This window comes from Lissotriton vulgaris, chromosome 6, assembly GCF_964263255.1.
Source record: "Lissotriton vulgaris chromosome 6, aLisVul1.2, whole genome shotgun sequence".
Lineage (NCBI taxonomy): Eukaryota > Metazoa > Chordata > Amphibia > Caudata > Salamandridae > Lissotriton > Lissotriton vulgaris.
In genome coordinates, this window is record NC_141694.1 from 74459143 (window position 1) to 74471347 (window position 12205).

The 12205-nt window shown below is 43.8% G+C and overlaps 1 pseudogene; it reads right to left on the bottom strand.

The window, feature by feature from the left end:
• Window positions 1-3221: 3221 nt before the first annotated feature.
• Window positions 3222-12205, bottom strand: part of LOC147706817 (uncharacterized) — a 45464-nt pseudogene continuing 36480 nt past the window's right edge.

Here is a 12205-nt window from a genome sequence, read left to right on the forward strand (position 1 = left end):
TTAGGAAGATGCATCTACTGTTCATGCTCCAGACTTGATCCCTCAGTTTTTTAGACAAACCCAGATAAACCAGGAAAAGGATATACTATCATGCCTGCCCTGTATAATGCTCCAAACTGTGACTGTGAGTGCCTTAAAGACGCGTGGCACCTGCAGTTCTTACCCGTGGTGCCAGAACTTCCTGAAGGGTGCTTTTGCATTTGTTAAGGGTCACCCTCGGTTCCAGCGTGTATTCTGTCAGCATTCCTGTAAGATTTAGGGCCTGATTCTTGCCATTCTTCTGGGGTTACTTGGTGTCCATGTCTTCTCAGCTGACCTTGCAGGAAGTGAGGCAGTCCTTTTCTGAGCCCCTAACCAAGATGGCTGCTGGTCCATGTTTTTCCTTCAGATTAGCCCATTCTAAGTTGGCAGGGGAGAGTATTGTGGTAAAGCTTCATGTCAGGAGTATTTAAACCATCAAGGTTTGGAAGAAGGTGTGCCTCAACTCTTTTGGATTCTTTATTCACATACTTCTTCCCTTCTGTTCCTGCCTTGTCTCCTTCCTCCAAATCCTGGTTCGTCCGCCCAGTGCTTCTCCTGTTGATGACTGAACTCCTTTCTCCTGGGATTCAGTTTTCCTTTGGATTCAGCTCCATTGACTACTGAAGGTTTTTCGTCCTTGTGACTGATTCTTTCTGAGGGGCTTATTGTAGAAGGCAACAGTAGTCCAGTGAGACTGCTTTCCTTGGACGGCACTGTGGCTACTGGAAAGGGTCACCCGGGTGTCACCCAACCCTAGTGTAAAAAGGACTTGAGGATCCAGCATCCAGCCCTTGACGCACTGTCTATTCCAGGCTGTTTTACAGATACAGGTGTTGCATAGAGTGATGCTCTTCACAGCAGAGTCATCTACTTTCTGGAGAACCCACCACAGAGACACAAAGAGGTGTGAGATTTCTTCACCCGACTGTCATCAGCCCATCAAAGGTGTAATCATGGAAATACCCATGGGCAGGCATCGCCAAAGGGCTTCCTCCTCTTTCACAACAGATTCTGCAGTCCCACCCCTCACTCATACCATCCACCACATGGCAGTGCTCTCGAAGACCAATGAGCAGCTCCTTACTAACTAAAAGGGCTCAGGTACTAACTAAAGGAGCCCTGTCTCCACTCCCCCCACTTCAGTGTCAAGATCTATGTTGTAGTCCGAGGGTATGGTCGCCCTACAAGAGTCATACAGGTAGGTGGTGTCTTCTTTATTTTATGTTAGGTTCTTATGCTGTAGGAATAGCAGGTGGGTCTTGTTTGGGCTCCACGCTCCAATGGTCCCTATCACCTAGCGATCACTCAGCACCACTGTAAAGAAATCCCTCTTTGTACTGGGTCACTCCCAAGTTTTTGGACTGATGCTGCTGCTTTTTTGACTCTGAGAGCATACTGAGGTCTGCTAACCAGGCCTCAGTGCTAGTTCTCTGACCCTAAAACGTATTTGTCAAAATGGCTTGTACCAAATTAGCATAAGATAGCTTACCTGTAAATCCCTATTATTTGGTACCCAGGGCATGTAAGTTAGAGGGTCACCCCAGGGACTGTAGCACTGGTTGTTCCTCCCTGGGTGTGACACAAGTAAAACAAGTCTCCCAGTCCACCCATGCAGACTGTAGGAGCAGTTTTAAACTGCTGTTGCAACTTTCCCAGTTAAATCAATGGTAAAACCAAACCTCCCCTATACTATGTTTTGGTCACCCCTAAGGCAGGCCTAGCGAGCCCTATGCCGGGATGCAGCATATTTCATGGGTATAACACGTATTTTTTAATGTTTTAATAGTAAAAATGAAAAGCTGTTGTTCTTACTGTGGAAATTATTAGTCACCCAAATGGCGAATGCACAATTACATGCTGACCACTCAGCTGTGCTATTTCTGGAACGGTGCGACCAATGCTGATATTCCAAGGTATCAAAGAATCATTAGATTGAGCTCAATGTGATTCAAGTATAAATTAATGTAACCTGTTGTGGTGTGCAATTTTTACAAAGTTGCTGCTGTGTTGCTTTTAATCCCATGTCCTCTTAATAGTAGCACATGAGTCTTGTCGCTGACATAGCTTTCTGCCCTCCTGGTGGAAGGTGGAAGGGGTGCTAACACATCCCTAGAAAGGACACAATAGGGGCCTTCACTGGAAGGCGTTGTTATCTCCCTCCTGCAGAAAGCCACAAGGATAGTAGCCCAAAATGTGAGCTTCAAAGGAGCCCCTGCCTTTGAAAGGCAAGTGGGGAACACTTGGGAGAGGGGCTGCTGTAATGTCTGGGTAGACAGGCTGGCACTAGGGACAGAAAAGAGCAAAACAGTTGACAAACTGGTTTTCGAGGGGCATGTAGACCCCTTGGTACTCACACATCTGGGTTGGGTTAGGAAACTCTTGAAACCATGTTGGGAGTGGACAGAATGGTGCATCCTAGCAAAGACCGATATCCCACTCCACAGGAAGTGGTAATCATGTGGGAGGGAATCTGGTAGCCCAATCGCTACAAACCGCATTCTAACCCGAGGGCATTTTCTGAAGATTAATAGGGAACCCCAGGCACCCTGGCCCTCTATCTTGACAGGACTGGAAGAAGGATTACACTGCTGCAGCAGGTTTCTGGCAAAGAGAGGCTGCAGCGACACAGGCTGCATCTGTTGGCTAGAAAAGGAGAAGGGACTGAGCCTGATGTGTCCTGATAACAGAGAAGTTGTTTTTCAAGCCTAGCCGAAGTAAGAGATTCCAAGGGTCAGCTGGCCGACCTGCTGTTAGTAGCGCAGGGCCACCACAGATGAAGGGGCCTGCTAAGGGCAAGCAAGTGAGGGAGGTGGAGTGCAGGCATCTGAAGGGTTGGTGGACGTTCAGGTGGAGGGTGATGTAGGCTGGTCCGTGGTCATGTAGAATCCCACATGAAATAAATAAAAAGTTTGTCTTCGCATACAATGAAAGAGAACATTTATTATAATTAGGCTTTCCTGTTTTCAGTTTCTATTTTTGGTCAATTCTGATGGTGTTTTGTCAGTGTTTTCCAGTGATTTCAATACCTAAAAAAAACAGTGCTTTTCAGTGGTTACTCGTTTTCACGCCATAAAAAACAACGGAAACTGTGTTTTACCGGTGTTTATGGAACACTTTGCTTTTATTATTGCTGGCTTTCTTCATTGATGCATGTTACATAGACAGTCTACGTACAGTGTATATGAGGGCCAAATACATTTTCACAAGTCAAATTTATTGTAGTACACCATACAATATTTCTTCAGTGATTCTTTGGTCACTCGCACTCTCTCTTTCCTTCCCATGTACACTTTTATTTGTGAAAAGGCACTTTCGACATTGGCACTTAAGACTGGCAACTCCAAAACAGCCAGTACCCAATTTGCCAACTCTGGCCACTGACATAGCTTTCCATGCCAGTACTGGTGCACCTCAAGGTTGACATTCTCTGGGCCAGGTTCTGCAACATATGCGTTGAACTGGGTGTATATCGCCTCAGAGGTATCAAAGTGGCCAAAAATGAAGCCGTACTTTTCAAAGTCCAGAGAAAATTTCCCTTTACGAAAGGGATCTAACACGTGTGCAGAGTACCAAAGTGAGGCTTCATTGACTTCAAACACCATGGCTGGTGAAGGGACATTTCTATGCATCATTGCTAGCCATTTCTCATGCATTGTGAAATTAAATTTCCTGAATTGGTCCTCAACACTTCTTTTCTTACCAAGTGGCAAGTATTCTAACAGGGAACATGTTGCAGTGCCAAAGTCACTAAAAGTGTCACCTAGCCTACTCTCGAGGAGATGTTTGACATCTACACAATTATACTGAACACTTGGTAAACTCGTTTTTTATTATGTCCACTACACCAGTCATGTTTTCCTGTAAAAATCTAAGACTGCAGTACAGTATACTTTTTTTGACATCACTATCAATATGCACCCGAAGATCCTCACAATTCTTGCCTTTTGCATCAACACTAAGCAAAAATTCAGTAAATGGTCACCACCTAGATATTATTGCATTCACAGCCTATAGGACTGAGAACCACTGACTAAATGACACAGTTGGGATGACTGTTTCTTTGCTGCCACACAAAACACAAAATGAGAAATATTTGGGTTTGAGCACACGCGCATAACGAAACAGTGCGCCTGTGTGGACTACAAAATCAATAGCATTCTTAATTAAATCAGAACATTGTAAAGATGCTTTTTTCAGCATATTATCTAGCAAGTGGCAAGGATCTCTTACAGGGAAACACTTCAGCTCAGGCATTGATTTTGACAGGTCATCACATAACTTTTTCATATACGTAGCTGAATCGCTGCAAATGCAAACAATATCACTCCAATCTTTGTTAAACTTGGTAAGAACTCTCTGCAACAACATTCCAAGTGACACTGCGTTGCATGTTTCCAGTACATCTAGATCTGCCATTGATGGAGCAAGGATTCGCACGTTACGCGACTTGCTTGTACTCATGAACCTCGAATAAACATTAACGTCATAACAAACACGTTTGTCTTATTAATATTGCACTTTTACACTACACACGGGTGTCCCAGTGATGCTTGCCTATGTGTTTGCTAATCCTAACTGCGCTTGCATATTAAATGGTCGCTGCTATGAGGGATTCTAGTCTGCGCATGCGTCGGTCATACCTATGTGATGTGACGCACCCGCAGTTCTGAAGGGAACTTTTTGCTCATGCGCAGTACAGCTAAAATGGCCGCTTTGTTTCTAACATGCTCCTCGCTTGCCACCGCTGCTTTTGCTCAGCCGTTTCGTTCTGCTTAACTCCTAATGCTATAAAACAGAACTGGTAGCAACGGGCGGTGCCGCCAATCCCTGGTCCCCTTCCTTCTGGCCCCCGTCACTTGGACCCCCTCCTCTCCCTTCTTGTTCAGCTAAAACTCTCGGGATTATGCTCAATAACCAATTAACCCTCCATTCACACATTAACTCGGTGGTCTCTTCCTGCTTCTTCACATTACGAGTTATTCGGAAAGTGGCCAGATTCTTTTCCACTTCTGCGCTAAAGCTGATCCGTATGGCCATGGTGCTGTCAAAGATTGACTATGGCAATATCATTTACAACGGAGTCCCTGCTTATGCTTTGCAGCGCCTACAGTTAGTACAAAACCAGGCGGCTCGCCTGGTTTTCGGCCTTTCTAGGTCCCACCACTCGACCCCTTTGCTTAGGAGCCTTCATTGGCTCCCCATAAAACAACTAGCCAGGTTCAAGTTAGGGTGCTTGACTTTTCAAGCAAGAGCTGGCACAGCCCCTGCCTTTATCAACTCGGCAATTTCTCCCTATGTTCCTTCGAGGGACCTCCGCTCCTCTAGCCTAGCCCTACTGACTACGCCCCGGTTCAAAAAGAAGCACGCAGGGGGGCAGAAGTTTGCTGTGCTTGCTCCCACCTTCTGGAATGACCTCCCCCTACCGTTAAGACTCTCTTCCTCCTATATGGAGTTTCGGAGGTCACTAAAAACGCTATTATTCCAGCAGGCCTTTGATACCTAGCTCCCCCACTCTTCTCACTCAGGGACCTCACCAGCGCCATGAAACTGATCCAGTGTACGTGCGCTCTATAAGCATTTTTAAATTCAAATTCAAATTCAAATAGATATTATAAAGTAAGGGGTATAGTATAGCCAATCATGGTATACAGTGTATTCATTTTTTCTGTGTTTCTAAATTGTTTTTGCTTACTTTTCATGTATCGATCTTTGGGGGCCTGGGAGCGGTGCGCCACTCCATCTTTGAAGCCTGTGTGGTACTAATCACGTGATGAAGGAAAAGCGAGTCTTGCAGTGGTGGAACTCAGCCAGCTGGCTGCTGAAGCTAAGATGCTCCTGGGAACCTGAACTCCAACCCAGCGAGAAGAGACTGATTCGCACCTGAAAATGTTACATTGTGATGTTTTATTCTGTACGCTATTGTTTTCTGAATTTCTGTGCCATGGGAACTGGAATGTAAGGGGTGGGTTCGAAAACTGAATATTTGTTATGAGAAAGTTCAAATTATAGGTGGTGTCATGACCTAACCGCCTCTCTTGTCCAATCCGAAGTTGGGGATCCTTTCACTTGCATCATTGGTGGGTGGTACACTGACCCGAAAACAGTATCACTAGCCTAGGTTTAGCTAGAGAAATTGTCCGACTTGTCCGAATAGCTGACCTGTCACTGACCCTACAAACTCTCTAGGTGATTGATACAGAGAGCTGCGGAGCACTCTGTCCGTAATTTCCACAAACTCAGTCTGGGGTGGAGAAACCTTAAGTGCTGGCGAAGCACTTTGCTTGGAGATTCGAGAACCCAATCGGGGTTATTGGCAGATTCCTTGCAGAGAGGGCGTAGTGCAGACGTTGCATCCGAAGCTGCAGGTGTTGGTCGTACTCTTTGATGAGCCGAGTACTGATCCAAATCCTGGGGTTATCCTGTCCTGACTGTCCATGAGCTGTACCTGCTCGCCTACTGGGATCCTAAGTCCTTGAGGGTCCTTTCCCACCTTTCCCAACTGACCCGTGGCCAGGGTTAGTCTTCTTTCCGTCCTAGGTAAATATAATATATGTGGGTGTTTGTCTACCTAAATCTTTTCTCTCCTATTTTTCTGAATAAAGCAAACTTGCCTATGTGATTTTCTCTGACATTTGACTCTCACGTAAAGTATTATTCTAGCATGTTCCATATTTTCTCCCTACCTTTACTTAAACACTGAACTGTTTGCTTATCTAGTATGTTCAACTCTTACCCTCCCTATAGAAAATAAGTCCATCTTGGAAAGTATCGTTTTTCCTTCTAAATCAATTAGCACATTCAAATTCAGTATTTCTTAGTATGTTCCCTTTTCTTTACCACCCTTAGTGACGTTGTGAAAGTCGGTTAGACTAAATAGTGTGTTCCTTATTTTCCCTCCCTTTATTCTTCAAATTCTTAGATGATTCTTACTTTGATTCATAGTTACACTATATTTCTGATCCTAGTTATTGATAGTCTGATCTGTGTAAATTTCATTCTCATGGCATATGACGAAATTGATGATTAGATAAAGCTTTGAAAACTTCTTGTGTTTGTGGTTATTACAAAATATAAAAAGTTTTATAAATATACATGGTATTTTGTTTAGTGTTATCTTCCTACCCCTGCTAGCTCCTGATCTATCGTGATCATAGGTACCTGTGACAAGGATTTGGTAAGTCAGGTACACGGAAACAAATAGGTTACCTGATTAAAAGAAATTAGTGATAAATATGTTATGGGCCCAAGTGTGCACATATTGGTAAAATAAGAGTCAGGTGACCTGCGTGCTCTATCAGTAATTTTCTGGTAGCAGAGCTATGGTTAGGACTAGTTAAGATAGGTAGATAGACTAATTATTGATAAACTGTGAAAATTTAAATGTGCTGTTAACAAACTTTTTTTTTCCCCTTAAGATCGATCGGCTGTAAAAAATGTATTGCTTTAAAATGTTTTGAAATTATATTTTATGAAATGCTGCTATATTAAGTGTTTATTAATAGAAAATTAGTGATTGTTGTACGTTGTCTGGAAATTCCCCGGGGATAGAATAGCGGGTGGTGAGTAGAATCCATCTCGCGGTGAGGTCAGTGGCTTGAGGAAGATTAGTGCAGGGTTAGGCAGAACTGGAAGCACTAATTAGGGCTTTTTTCGTATGCATAATTGAATAACTGATAGTGACGAGTTCGCTGATGAAACTTCAGTTGTGTTATTTCCTAGCAAGGGTCACACGAGGAAGGAGTAGTAGGTTCATCGGAACTCGAGTGATAGAAAAGGAGTTCGCTGGTGAAACTTTAGACTTAGTATATATCCCGGAAAGAGTGGATGAGTCAAAAGAAGTAACAGGTTCTCTAATGCTTGTGTGAGGGTAGGCGGAATGGCCTATCCGTAGTGTATGAAAAGTAGACAGGAGAAGTTTACTTGCAGTGAAACAAATCTTTCTTTTTTGACACTTAAGTACAGTGGCGAATGTTATACGTTGTAAACTAAACTGAGCACTTACACTTTAAGAAAAATTGAAAGTTTCCGTTACCTTGTGAAGGAAGGAGTCGGTCGCAGAGCTGCGCTGACGTCACTCTGTGCCGCACTGGTATTGGTCGAAACAGCGGGGGTGTAAAGAAGCTAGTATTGTAAAGGAGGGGCGAGTGCCGGAACGTGAGACCGCGTCTCGCGAAGAGGCCGCGCACCCATTGGTCGAGAATATTTGCAATCGCAGTGTAGATTGGTTGTTGAAAAATTAAAAGACGCGCTAGCATTGGAAAAGGATTTGTAAACAAAATACGTAGCATAACCCGAAAATTCTAGTTACAAAGTATATGTGGTATCCCGAATTTTTACCTGATCCACAACATTTAGGTTTTCGTAAGGATCAGATGCTAAGAGGCAGACCTTACAATATGTACGGAGGCAAGAGGAAAATGTCATTTGCTGACAAGGTCAAGAATTATTTCAAGAAAGACAAGCCCATCAAAACTAGAGAAGGTGTAATTATTCCACCACCTAATACTCCCGCATCATTTATGATGTTTGATAAAGGTTATCATACCTGCGTATGGTTGGAAAATTGGGTAAAGTATACCCAAGAAGATGGAATCTTAGCATTTCCCCTAGATTGTACTTTTAATAGTAGAATCCTGTTTAATTTGAGTACCCGAATGAATGACTTACATCCCAGACCAAGATTAAAGCACTATGAGGCTTTAGAAGAATGGGAAATTGAGGCCTTGGAGCGAGACAGACCCAGAATGGATAAGGGAGTAAGCAAATGGTACCCGAAATTACAGAGAGAGACGAAAGAGAAAAAGATGAAACAGTGGAGACAGAATATGATGGTCGAGGCACTATTTCCAGTACTTCCTATAGACGAACCTGTAGGAGAAAAAAGGACAGAGAAAACCCGACACTTAATGACTATGGGTGATTCGGAAGATGAATATCTGGAGGATTTATTTATGAAAAATCCACCACCATATGATGAGGATTCTAGGTCCCTGAGCTCGAAAAACCCATTCTTCAGACATCCTAGAAGGAGAAGTGCCAGTGAAACAGATACAGCAGGTATAGGTAATAGGCAAAATAGTAAAGACGGATATTGTAGGCCTGATACAACTGTCCCAAATTATAGGCCATTCGGTGATGAGAGATCAGGTATGACAGTCCCAACTGCCCCGAGTCTGTACCCTCCTTTAGTTCCACAAGTGTTACATGACACATCCATTGAAAGGGTTTTACAAGAACGAGAAAAGGAAGCCTTAATCAAACAGCGAAATGAACTCATTCAGACAAAAGCTCAGATAAATCCCAATCCTGAAGCTCTGACAATTCCAGTAACTATTGGCCCCGTTGTTCCTCTTTATGGGGATAGACAGGCTAGTCCAAAAACACCAGTTATTACACCAGCTGTAGCACAGCCCAGAAAAGAGCCTCTCATAGTTGATGATCAGGCAAGTGAATGCGAATCTGTGATCTCCCTGATGGATTTGCCCATAAGGGTACCAGAAAGCAGTGTACCACGGACATGAACTCAGACTAGTGCAAAGGAAATCCTGATAGAAACAGCTTCAAGTACTCCAAGCGCCACAGTAGTGACTCCGGAGGAACTAGATCGATGGACCAGAGAATTGGAAAAAGAAACTCCTCAGCCCAAACCATTAGATATTTACAAGCTAAGAATAGAGTTGGAAGAACTAATGGCTGGAAACGTGGGACTAGACAGATTGAACACCCTTAGTGAGGAAGAATTATTGTTCATCTGCAAAAGTATTACCAGAAATACCAGAGTGTTCCATGAGAAATTAATGGACACAGCAGCTAATATGGGAATAGATGTTAGCAAATCCAAAGTATTACAAAAGCCCTACAGAGCAGAATTCTCCGACAAGGATTTAGAAAATATGAATGCGTCGGGAAAAAAGGTACAGATAAGAGAATTGCTGAACCTATTACAGAAATGGAGAGATTTAGACAAATGGAGAGCCAGATGGGCAAAGAAAAAGGAAGACAGTGAGGCCAGACAAAGGACTTCTGAGTATGTTCTAAAAGAAGCCGATAAGGCAGAGACTTTGTATCCTATGAAAGAAGTACCAGGTGGGAAATATGTACATTTTCCATGGTCCCGACAAGACATTGTGTCATTTACGAATGATTTTCCAAAATTACGAGAGAAGCCTGTAGAGTGTTATAGACAGTTTGAAAGATTTGTAAAGGTTCAAAAATGTCTTTTGAAGGACCTAGATGAATTTTTCGACATTGTAGTTCCTGTAGATTTATGGACAGAACGTAAAATTTCAGTTGATTGGCCCAGTGAGGAGTATGAAAGAGACTCAAGAACCGGGGCTCCCTCCCCGGAGGTGATGAGACAGTATGACAAAGTAATACTGTATTTAAAGGGAAAAGTGCCAGCCAAAGAAACTGATTGGACCCGCATAGACAGAACTACCCAAAATCGTGATGTAACTGTACATTCATATTATGAACGATTGTTACAGGTGTTCAAGACCTACAGTGGAATCGATAACATTGAAATGAAGGATATGACTGTGGACTGGGCTTGTGGATCAGGGATGAGAGATACACCAGGTTGTGGGTCAGGGATGAGAGATACACCAGGTTGTAGAGGTAAAGATGGTTTTATTGGAATCACAAGTTTTGACTTTAATATCAAAGTCCTCCTGGATCTGAATGTTAGTCTTTCCTTGGCAAACTGACTTGGATCCGTTTTGGCGTTCTGTTTGTTTCCTGCTTGGTTTTCTGTATGTAGATATTCGCTTCACGGTTGTGGTACTGCAATTCTGGACCCTTCCGTTTCACCAGCCTCGGGGTCCAACACTCGTGTTATAAAATACCGTCGTATCATGACGATTTTGGTATCTACAAACCGGTAATGATTAGGACATCATCCCTATGCATTTGCGTCATGATTAAATGATGCTAACACCCTCAAATCTTGATTTCCGTCTCGAACCCGCAGACTCCATTTTGTAAACGGCATCCATCTTATGACTTGCCCTCATATAGTCAATTGATTAAAACCGAGTTTGATCTGAAAGGACACGTCCACCGTAGCTGACTTCCCCATGACCTGGCCGAGCTGACTCCACTGCCTCCAGCCAAGCCTGTTTGGGCAGCTCCTCGCCCAGTGGCCGAGCCAGATATCATCAAGGCACAACATGTCATAAACCCTTCACTACATGTTTTCCATACACACACACACCTGTCCATGATTCTTGTTTATGACCCGTTTTATGATGGGAGGGTGCTCGACCTTATTGGCATTTCATCGATATCTGATGGGAGTTCTGGATCTGGCGGGTTAATCCATCACCAACTGGACATCTGAAATATGTGCTGACCAGCATGACTTCGCTCTTTGTATTATTGTGGAAATATTTGTATTGCCATATCATAAACTTAAGAATTCTTGCCTGCAGCTGTTATATATGTATAAAAGGAGAAGTCTGGTTCTGTAAAAACGAACAGTCTCCTGAGAACTTACGGCCCGTGCTGTCGTACTTCTAGGACACATGTTACTTGGTTGCAGCCAATAAAACTCGATCTTTGACTTCAACTAGAAGACTCTGTGTTTCTGTAGTCCAAAACAGGGAGAATCTAGAGGTCTTCGGGTGTGGTCCCCTGGCACCACCGGGTCTCTAAAAACCCGGCACCTCAGTTGGCGCCCAACTCGAGGCGATATCAAGCGGTGACGGTCCAAGCCAGATGTTCGTGAGGAGCTTCGTGTGAAAATTCCGGAGGACGGCCAGCCACTTCAGCGACCCCTGCATGTCGACGTGGTTCCGAAGGTCTTTGCTGCGAGGTTCCCCGTGTCCCGACGGCTACGAAGGACTGCTGCCCTGACTATCGCCCTGTTTTGGACCCAGTGATCCTTGGTAGAGCGAAACGATAGACGAGTCTTCTAGTGACGTCACCGATCTTCAATACTCAGTTAAGTATAAGTGGAGAGTCTCCCAGTTCTTAGTTTGGTTCTTAGTCTTGGTATCCCAGTGATACGGTTTGTATTGGTACTTGCAAGCACCAAAACCGAGGGATTCGTGTATTCACAACAATATCGTAATTAGATAATCCCTTGAAGTTTGAAGCTAGACTAGTGAGCGAAGATGCCTGGTCTCAGCAGACTTGGAAACTTGTTTTGTCTTGGTTGTAGTAAGGACTCCCGATTAGAGGATTC